The sequence below is a fragment of the Thalassophryne amazonica genome, chromosome 18, assembly GCF_902500255.1.
Source record: "Thalassophryne amazonica chromosome 18, fThaAma1.1, whole genome shotgun sequence".
NCBI lineage: Eukaryota > Metazoa > Chordata > Actinopteri > Batrachoidiformes > Batrachoididae > Thalassophryne > Thalassophryne amazonica.
In genome coordinates this window covers 11,868,196-11,879,875 of record NC_047120.1, presented here as the reverse complement: position 1 = coordinate 11,879,875, position 11,680 = coordinate 11,868,196, and positions in this window count along the sequence as shown.

Genomic DNA, 11,680 nt, shown 5'->3' with positions numbered 1-11,680 from the left:
AGTCATAGCCTACTGGAATGTGTGTGATACAAAGAGTTGTATTTATTTTTGCCTATGAGCAAAATAAAGGGAGTTAAAATAGTAGAATTTGGTTTTTTTTTTTTTTGTAGGAAAAATGCATACCGAAATCGAACCGTAACCGTGACCCAAAAACCGTGGTACGAACCGAACCGTGGGCTAACTGAACCATTGCTCCCCTATTACATACATATCTCTCACACCAGATAAATGTCCCGTCGATCGCAATGTATTTCCACTAAAAACTGCGAGCAGTCTGGACGTGCAGAGAAACAAATTAAAGTTCAGCTCTGACACTCGCCGATTTGAGGAAAGTGGGATCTGAGTCATTCTGTGATTCAAAGTCTGACTGTTTAGTTTTTTCAAACAGTGCTCAGATCCATGTATGTAGTGATGTTGGAATAATCCCCAAAATTTCTCCTGTTTGCTCACAAAATGCAGACAATTTAATGCTTGAGACTTTTTTCTGGAGTCTGACTTCTGCATTTCAGTCTTTAAGATAACGTATCACTCTATTAAAAAAAAGTTTTCATTTATGGAGTGAAACATTAGTTTAGAGGTACACTGAATTGAAGATTTATTTTGAACATAACAAAACAAAAAATAAAAGACAATGTAAAAATAAAGTTACTTCAAAGAGGAGTGAGAAGTCGAAACTTATCTATAATCCCACCCCTTCTCCCTGTATAATGATCATATATATCAATCCATGTTATCTTAAAAATACTATTATTGACAATCATGATAATAATAATAATAGCAACAACAATAATAATACTAATATGTTGCATAACTAGACAATTAGGTAACAGCTCAAAAAAGGTTTGAATAACACTAACCCAAATCGTTATCTGATCAAATCAAATCAAAATAATTGATTCTGAATCTGAATCAGGCCCAATTCATTCCCGGGCCGGTTGTTGGGCTACCTGAGTGATCCGACGCCTGACCAATCAACAGTCTGTGCGCCTGATGCGTGTCGGTCACGTGATTTCTGGAAAACAACTCGAGCTTCGAATGAGGGCTTCAGTCACTGCAGGACTCGACACGTGGTTCAGAGTTTCGACACGTGGTTCAGAGTTTCGACACAGGGCTGGGCACACGGTGCTACAAGTTAAAGCGTTTTAACTCTGAGCCAACATTACGGTGTTTTCTTCACAAACGTGTTTGTTGGAGTAATTTGCCGTCACACAAACAACCGGAGGAGAAAAAAAACCGAGGAAAAAAAAACAAACACTCCAGTAAAGTTAGAAAGATATTCACAGATTCTAAGTTCACAGCTCAATAAATCGGAAAAGAAACGTTGTAGAAAAACAAACCAACATTTTAACATATTAACGTCATCCACAGCTTAAAAAATGTACCTGATCACCGGAGGCCAACAGCAGAGACAAAAAGACGCAGACGACCGTCCAAAAGACAAAAGTCCACCAGATGTGTCCAGACTCAGCATTAGCAGCAGTTAGCCGCTGTTTCAACAACCTTCTCAGCTCTTCCACTTTTTTACACTAACTTCACCTTTTATTCTTCTTCCAGTTTACTGTCGACCTTTGTGCTTCTGGGGGTTTTCAAAAAAACATATTCGAGGATCACAGAGTGAAGTTTGATCTGTTCAGAGAAGAGTTTCCAGCGTCTCAGCTAACTAGCTTTAGCTTTCGGCGTCTACAGCAAAGTTCTTCTTCATTGCATTATACGAACATATGTTGCATTACCGCCACCTACTGGCCCTGGAGCGCAGAGACGAGGAAAAGAGGGAAAAAACCGAAATTCTCTCCATAATTCCTGCAATTCAAAGATGTTGAACTGTGTTCTTCAATGTGCTCTTCACTCTGCTGTAATTGTCAGAGTGCAGCAGATAATCAATAAATGACTGTGACTTTGCTCCTGTGAGCAGTTTTCCTGCCAGTCAAACAAACTGAAGGCTGTATGTGAGTTTGTTCCTCCGTTATATTAAGACACAGTGTTACTGTCCAGTGATGTTGATCAATGTCATGGATGTTACCATCGTCAAACATGGCACCAAATATTAGGTCACTGTAACTATGAGGAAGTGTTAAAGTTGGAACGTGTCACAGAGGGGATGAAATTAAAGGTCAAACTGATGAGGCTGATCTTAAATATGAAGTGTGAGTCCAGAGCAGGAACACAGAACCAGATAAAAGAGCAAATGTCTCACTTGGACACACATTTGTCAGGACCTACAGAGCCAGCAGGTCCACATTAACATTCACTGATCATATATTCAGAAACTGCTTTAGTGTATTTTTTGAAAGCTGAGAGTGACACAGTTAAAGCTACAGAGAAGTTCATTGCTGATGGAGCATCTGATGGAAAAATCAAGTTTATCAGATCAGATAACAGCAGAGAGTTTACATCTCCAGAGTTTCAGTCACTGCTTTGTCAAAACACAATTCAGCAGGAGACCTCAGCTCCTTATTGTCCCCATCAAAACGGGACAGAGAAGAAGTCTGACCTTTCAAGGATGAGAACATTTGGGTCGGTGTGTTGTGTCCACAAACATAACAAGACAAATCTGGACTCACAATGTGAAAAAGGGGGTGTTGTGAGTTATGACAAAAACAGCTCTTCGTATCTTGTCTTTTGTCCAGACACAGGAAGAGAACTCAAAAACAGGTTGGTGAAGTTCATCAAATGTGTCAATGAGTGTCGGACTCAGACAGATCTGGACATGAGAGAAAAGATTCTGTACAAGGAGACGACTGAAAGCCACCAACCAAAAACTGACATCATCAAACCAATCAGACAGGAGCCTAAAGCAGAGATTAGTGACATGGATACAACTACAGGGGCGGGTGAGAGTCCACACAATCCATGTTATCCAAGAAGGGAGAGGAGAAGTTATATCTGATATACACCAAACTCTGAAGGAGGCATGAAGTCATCAAATTCAGATTTGTGGGTCAGAACTATGAAGGAGGAAATCAGTTCTCTGACAGTGAGTCCACGGACTTCATCCTGATACCTGATATCAGTCAGGGTGCTGTTGTTTAGTCTGTAGAGGTCTGTGTGTCCTTCCAGGGAGATGCCTCCACAGACCATCACTGACCCACCAAACCGGTCGTGCTGAGTGATGTTATAGGCAGCATAACGTTCTCCACAGCTTCTCCAGACTCTTTCACGTCTGTCACATGTGCTCAGGTTGAACCTGCTCTCATCTGTGAAAAACATAGTGGTGGACCAACCAATTCTGGTGTTCGATGGAAAATGTCAGTCGAGCTCCACGGTGCCGGTCAGTGAGCACAGCGCCCACTACAGGACGTCAGGCCCTCAGGCCCCCTCATGAAGTCTGTTTCTGATGGTTTGGTCAGAGACAGTCACACCAGTGGCCTGCTGGAGATAATTTTGTAGGACTCTGGCAGTGATCATCCTGTTCCTCCTGCACAAAGGAGCAGATACTGGTCCTGCTGATGGGTTAAGGACATTTTGTGGCCCTGTCCAGCTGTCCTACAGTAACTGTCTCCTGGAATCTCCTCCGTGCTCTACAGACTGCTGGGAGACACAGCAAACCTTCTGGAAAAGGCACATATTGATGTATGTGTTGGGTCCAGGTACCACACCATGGTACCAGTGGTGCCCCTACCAGAACCAAATGCAGAATTCAAGAAAAAAAACAGCCAGAAGATATGAGGGGAAAAAAAATGTTGGTGTCCTCCACCTGTAAAACCATTAATGTTTTAATTTATAACAAAATAGTGCTATTACCATTGAGTTATCATCATCATCATCATCATCATCATTTATGCCTCCTAAGTCCTTAATGTAGTGTTTTGTATATTTGTGAATATTCAAGAAAATTATACATGTATAGGAGAAAATTCTGTTGTAGTTCACTATTGTGTCCACCTGAGGGCAGTGAATCATCATGATTTCCTTTAAACTGAGCAGTTGTATTTGTTGTGTATGGTAATAGTCTTATAGATTTATATTACATATTTTAAAATCTGTTCTTATGTCTGCATTATTCTGACTGCAATTCATGACGTTGTAGTTCAGCATTATATCCACTTGAGGGCAGTAAACACTCATGATTTTCGTTTTAATTCCTCAGAATTCAATTGGTGAAACATTTTTTTGTTGTAAACAGTTTTAAATAATCTCTGCAGTAATGTCTACATTATTCATTCAATGTGGTGTTTTGTATATTTGTGAATATTCAATGAAAAATCTATCTGCCTGCTGTGCTACATTGTTTTGTCTCTTCCAGAGAGTGATGGAGCTGGAGGCAGACGTCACGGGTCATGAACTGATTTTTGTGGATGAAGCAGGTTTCAACCTTACAACAACAAGGAGACGTGGCAGGAACATTATTGGACACACTGACATCATCAATGTCCCAGCAGGACAACATGGGGGTAATATAACAATGTGTGCAATTAGAAGACAAAATTATGACGTTTGCCATCATTCAACCCTGGACCCGAACAACACAGCAGCACACATTCTAACACTCCTGGACACCCTGCATCACACACACACTAACTACCAGAGACCAGAGCAGACCAGCTCCCTCATCATTTGAGACAATCTTAGTTTCAGTGGGGCTGCTTTGGTCTGCAGCTGGTTTACAGACCACCCACTCTTCACCGTACTCAGCCTCCTCCTGTATTCTCCATCCTTGAATCTGATCTGTCTGGTGCTGGAAGGTGTGTGACCGTCAGCCCCATCAATGCATGACCCTTTTACAGGCAACGGAGGAAGCATGTGGGGACATTGACCAGGGGTCACACCAGGCCTGGATACGGGACTCCAGGAGATATTTTCCCTGGTGTCTTGCAGCAGAAGACATTCCACGCGATGTTGATGAAATCTTGTGGCCGGACCCAGAGAGAAGACAAGATGCAGATGAATTTTTTTTTTCTCTTTTTTTTCTTTTTCTTTCTCTGTGACCCTTAATTGGAGTAAGATGGAAGGATGGATGATTATTACTTCAACAACATTCAAACAAGATGTCAGAATTCATCAAATATGACATAAACACATCTATAGTGACATTACAACTCATTAAAAATATATAAGCCAAATAATTTAATGTTTTGTAATGTTGCTATTCGTACCAGAGAGTGTGTGCCAACTATAGGGGCATCACATACTCAGCCCCCTGTTAAAGTCTACTCCAGGGTGCTGGAAAGGAGGGTTCGGCCGAAAGTCAAACCTCTGATTGAAGAGGAACAATGCGGGTTCTGTCCTGGTTGTGAAACAACTGACCAGCTCTTCACTCTCACAAGGATCCTGGAAGGGGCCTGGGAGTACAACCATCCAGTCTACATGTGTTTTGTGGACTTGAAGAAGGCATATGATCAAGTACCCGGGAGATACTATGGGAGGTACTATGGGAGTATGGAGTGGGGGGTCCCTTCTCGGGGCCGTCCAATCTCTGTACTCGCAAAGCCAGAACTGTGTTTGGGTGCTCGGCAGTCAGTCGAACTCGTTTCCGGTGGGGGTTTGGCCTCCGCCAGGGCTGTGCCTTGTCACCAATCCTGTTTGTGATATTCATGGACAGGATTTCGAGGTGTAGTCGGGGGAGGAGGGTTTCCAGTTTGGTGGGCTCAGGGTCTCGTCACTGCTTTTTGCAGATGATGTGGTCCTGTTGGCTTCATCGGCCGGTGACCTCCAACACTCACCGGATCGGTTCACAGCCGAGTGTGAAGCGGCTGGGATGAGGATCAGCACCTCTAAATCTGAGGCTGTGGTTCTCAGCAGGAAACCGATGGGTTGCCTACTCTGGTCTTGATTTTCCTCAGAAACTCAGTGGTTGTTGAAGCAAAAACTGGGTGGGTGTGGGAGGAAACAGCCCACAGAAAGTGACTTTCAGTCGGCCTCAAAGCGGTTTTGGCAAACAGTCAGACGAGTCCGGAAACTGAGGCAGTTCTGAGATCAGACTGTTTTCAACAAGGCTGCAGAGCCGCTTACCTCGAGTGGACACATCATGAAAACATCACCAAATCAGACTGGGAAGTGGCCGAGTTCATCATTAAACATGACAAACCTTTAACAGAGGTGGAGTTTAACAACAACTGTGTCACGCCATTGGTGGAGAATTTTTGTCATGAGAAAAAGCAACAAATTGCTGATGTTTGTTTGGCTTGTAACACTGTGGCACAGAAGACTGAAGACACTTCATCTGATAGTAAAAGACAACTGGGGGATGGAGGTGAATTTAAAGCACAGATTCTTCTGACACCAATCAGTTACAGAATTTCTGAGGCTCTGATGATGACATGAACGTAGCAGAAGAGCTGCTTTACATCAAAGGCCATCAAGGCCAAACAAGAGGAACAGATTAAAAACAGATGAAAAGATGAAGAAAATGCCCAAGTTTTTTAGATCCACTTCTGTCTTGACTCTTATAGAGATCTTCTCTATAAAGAATGCTGGACGTCTCACGATCCTTCTGACTTTTTGGGTTTTAAGCAGGAGGTGTCAGAAAAGTTACCTGTCAGACTCTGTAGTTTTCTCTGGGCCCCTCCCCAATCGGACCAGGAGTGACATGTTTAGCCGCATGTTTTCCTTGAATTGCTGGCTGTCTGAGTGGTGTCCAAAAAATGAGGTGGGCTTCATAGATAATTGGCAAAGCTTCTGGGAAAAACCTGGTCTTGTCAGAAGAGACGGCATCCATCCCACTTTGGATGGAGCAGCTCTCATTTCTAGAAATCTGGCCAATTTTCTTAAATCCTCCAAACCGTGACTATCCAGGGTTGGGACCAGGAAGCAGAGTTGTAGTCTTACACACCTCTCTGCAGCTTCTCTCCCCCTGCCATCCCCTCATTACCCCATCCCCGTAGAGACGGTGCCTGCTCCCAGACCACCAATAACCAGCAAAAATCTATTTAAGCATAAAAATTCAAAAAGAAAAAATAATATAGCACCTTCAACTGCACCACAGACTAAAACAGTTAAATGTGGTCTATTAAACATTAGGTCTCTCTCTTCTAAGTCCCTGTTAGTAAATGATATAATAATTGATCAACATATTGATTTATTCTGCCTTACAGAAACCTGGTTACAGCAGGATGAATATGTTAGTTTAAATGAGTCAACACCCCCGAGTCACACTAACTGCCAGAACGCTCGCAGCACGGGCCGAGGCGATCTTCCATTCCAGCTTATTAATTAATCAAAAACCCAGACAGAGCTTTAATTCATTTGAAAGCTTGACTCTTAGTCTTGTCCATCCAAATTGGAAGTCCCAAAAACCAGTTTTATTTGTTGTTATCTATCGTCCTCCTGGTCGTTACTGTGAGTTTCTCTGTGAATTTTCAGACCTTTTGTCTGACTTAGTGCTTAGCTCAGATAAGATAATTATAGTGGGCGATTTTAACATCCACACAGATGCTGAGAATGACAGCCTCAACACTGCATTTAATCTATTATTAGACTCAATTGGCTTTGCTCAAAATGTAAATGAGTCCACCCACCACTTTAATCATATCTTAGATCTTGTTCTGACTTATGGTATGGAAATTGAAGACTTAACAGTATTCCCTGAAAACTCCCTTCTGTCTGATCATTTCTTAATAACATTTACATTTACTCTGATGGACTACCCAACAGTGGGGAATAAGTTTCATTACACTAGAAGTCTTTAAATCAGAAGTGCCTGACTCCGTGGTATAACTCATAAACTCGCAGCTTAAAGCAGATAACCCGTAAGTTGGAGAGGAAATGGCGTCTCACTAATTTAGAAGATCTTCACTTAGCCTGGAAAAAGAGTCTGTTGCTCTATAAAAAAAGCCCTCCGTAAAGCTAGGACATCTTTCTACTCATCACTAATTGAAGAAAATAAGAACAACCCCAGGTTTCTTTTCAGCACTGTAGCCAGGCTGACAAAGAGTCAGAGCTCTATTGAGCCGAGTATTCCTTTAACTTTAACTAGTAATGACTTCATGACTTTCTTTGCTAATAAAATTTTAACTATTAGAGAAAAAATTACTCATAACCATCCCAAAGACGTATCGTTATCTTTGGCTGCTTTCAGTGATGCCGGTATTTGGTTAGACTCTTTCTCTCAGATTGTTCTGTCTGAGTTATTTTCATTATTTACTTAATCCAAACCATCAACATGTCTATTAGACCCCATTCCTGCGAGGCTGCTCAAGGAAGCCCTACCATTATTTAATGCTTTGATCTTAAATATGATCAATCTGTCTTTATTAGTTTGCTATGTACCACAGGCTTTTAAGGTGGCAGTAATTAAACCATTACTTAAAAAGCCATCACTTGACCCAGCTATCTTAGCTAATTATAGGCCAATCTCCAACCTTCCTTTTCTCTCAAAAATTCTTGAAAGGGTAGTTGTAAAACAGCTAACTGATCATCTGCAGAGGAATGGTCTATTTGAAGAGTTTCAGTCAGGTTTTAGAATTCATCATAGTACAGAAACAGCATTAGTGAAGGTTACAAATGATCTTCTTATGGCCTCAGACAGTGGACTCATCTCTGTGCTTGTTCTGTTAGACCTCAGTGCTGCTTTTGATACTGTTGACCATAAAAATTTATTACAGAGATTAGAGCATGCCATAGGTATTAAAGGCACTGCGCTGCAGTGGTTTGAATCATATTTATCTAATAGATTACAATTTGTTCATGTAAATGGGGAATCTTCTTCACAGACTAAGGTTAATTATGGAGTTCCACAAGGTTCTGTGCTAGGACCAATTTTATTCACTTTATACATGCTTCCCTTAGGCAGTATTATTAGACGGCATTGCTTAAATTTTCATTGTTACGCAGATGATACCCAGCTTTATCTATCCATGAAGCCAGAGGACACACACCAATTAGCTAAACTGCAGGATTGTCTTACAGACATAAAGACATGGATGACCTCTAATTTCCTGCTTTTAAAATCAGATAAAACTGAAGTTATTGTACTTGGCCCCACAAATCTTAGAAACATGGTGTCTAACCAGATCCTTACTCTGGATGGCATTACCCTGACCTCTAGTAATACTGTGAGAAATCTTGGAGTCATTTTTGATCAGGATATGTCATTCAAAGCGCATATTAAACAAATATGTAGGACTGCTTTTTTGCATTTACGCAATATCTCTAAAATTAGAAAGGTCTTGTCTCAGAGTGATGCTGAAAAACTAATTCATGCATTTATTTCCTCTAGGCTGGACTATTGTAATTCATTATTATCAGGTTGTCCTAAAAGTTCCCTGAAAAGCCTCCACTTAATTCACAATGCTGCAGCTAGAGTACTAACGGGGACTAGAAGGAGAGAGCATATCTCACCCATATTGGCCTCTCTTCATTGGCTTCCTGTTAATTCTAGAATAGAATTTAAAATTCTTCTTCTTACTTATAAGGTTTTGAATAATCAGGTCCCATCTTATATTATGGACCTCCTAGTACCATATCACCCCAATAGAGTGCTTCGCTCTCAGACTGCAGGCTTACTTGTAGTTCCTAGGGTTTGTAAGAGTAGAATGGGAGGCAGAGCCTTCAGCTTTCAGGCTCCTCTCATGTGGAACCAGCTCCCAATTCGGATCAGGGAGACAGACACCCTCTCTACTTTTAAGATTAGGCTTAAAACTTTCCTTTTTGCTAAAGCTTATAGTTAGGGCTGGATCAGGTGACCCTGAACCATCCCTTAGTTATGCTGCTATAGACTTAGACTGCTGGGGGATTCCCATGATGCACTGAGTGTTTCTTTCTTTCTTTCTTTCTCTTTTTGCTCTGTATGCACCACTCTGCATTTAATCATTAGTGATTGATCTCTGCTCCTCTCCACAGCATGTCTTTTTCCTGGTTCTCTCACTCAGCCCCAACCAGTCCCAGCAGAAGACTGCTCCTCCCTGAGCCTGGTTCTGCTAGAGGTTTCTTCCTGTTAAAAGGGAGTTTATGTTGTGGCTGGGGTGCCTGGCGTGCCTGGCTGGCTTTTGTTTGTCTTCTGTTTTCTGTCTTCTGTTTTTCCTTCCAGGTGGCATGCGTTCAGGACTGAGTGGCTGTGTGGCTGAGTTATTAGGACCTCACCCTGATCACCTGAGGCTGGTCATGTGCAGCTCATCAGGACTCACAGCTGTGGTGCATCTTTATGGATTGGGGCATGGTTGCATTTAAGTCTGGAGTACACAGTGTGTATTTGCCAGAGACTCAACCTTGTGACCAGACGGGTGAGATCGACGTCTAGAGAACCATCTCATCATCATGGATGCAGAGACCGTACCAGGTTTGATGCCATGGTCTGTGAAAGAGGAGGGGGTGAGGTCTCACGCTCGTCAGCACACTTCCTGAGGTACTTTAGGTTTTGTGACTAACATGAGTACAGTCAGTAAATGTGGTGTCCTTCACACCTTATTATATTGAGCTGTTATGTTAGTCGTTTAATCAGCTTTCACTGCAGTGGAGAATTGAACTGGGTGTTCCATGCCTGCAGGGTGGGAAGCTGATTGGTGATTAAGCCAGGAAGTGTTTGCTGTTTATGTACACCTTTGAGTGGTCTCTCTGTGTGTGGAGTGGTGGACTCACACAATGGTTTCTTCTTTCACAGACTCGGTTGGTCGCGGCCACCTGGGGGGTGTCGGCGGGGTCCTTGGGTCCGAACTGTTCTGGCTCTGGACCGTTTGTGCTGCTGGGAGCGCACCGTTCTTCCACCTCGCCAGACCGCGCACTTATTTGTTAGTAATTTAGCACTCACTGTTATGTTATTAAATTCTGTTATCCTTTGAACCGTGCTCTGCTTATTTTATACTGGGTCCTAACGTCAAACGCTGGTCGGTACTCCGCCCGTGTCCGACACATAACAGTTTTTCCTTCCCACTGTCGCCAAGTGCTTGCTCACAGGGGGTCGTTTTGACCGTTGGGGTTTTTATGTAATTATTGTATGGCCTTGCCTTACAATATAAAGCGCCTTGGGGCAACTGTTTGTTGTGATTTGGCGCTATATAAATAAAATTGATTGATTGATTGATTTTGGGAGGAAAAAACGTTTTAGTCGATTGTAGTTTATTGTCTGTATTGCAACGTTTGTAAGAGGTGTCATTTTATTTAAAGTGGCGATTCCTTTTGAAGTTATTAATTCTGAGTGAAAGTCAGAGAGCCGTGCAGCATTTGAAGCTCGTTTCTCGACTGCAACAAGACAAGAGTCCCAGTTAGTGACTTTAATACACACAAAAATGACTCATGATATTTTAATGGCTTTCAGAGGGGTTAAGAAGCAGAATTACAGCTTCTGAAGAGCAGTGAATCAAAGAGCCACGAGCCATTGAATCGAAGCATTGCTTCGATTCATGCTTCAAACTGGAGTTGCGCTGCAGAAATGGTTGATTACAGACGCTGTATTGAAGATCGTAATGGTCCAAAATAAGTGTAACAGCCCAAAATTATAGCTTAATGGGCCATAATGCAAGTTTGCGCTAGCTAGAACCCTGAACACACCACTATTTTATGATAAATTTCTCAGCGATTTGGAGTTTTTCCGCTAAAATACCATTTCACGGATTTGAGGAAATAAAAAATAATGTTTTGCTAGTTCTTTTAGACGCGAGATTTTGCAAAAAGACGGAAATCCGTCCAAAGACTGCGAATAAGCAACCACGCACCCAGTGTCAAAGAAGACAAACAGCAGCTTTATTGTGGGAAATAATAATAACTCTCAGCTCTCAGTCAGAAAACTTCCTGGAATTTTAACAGTTTG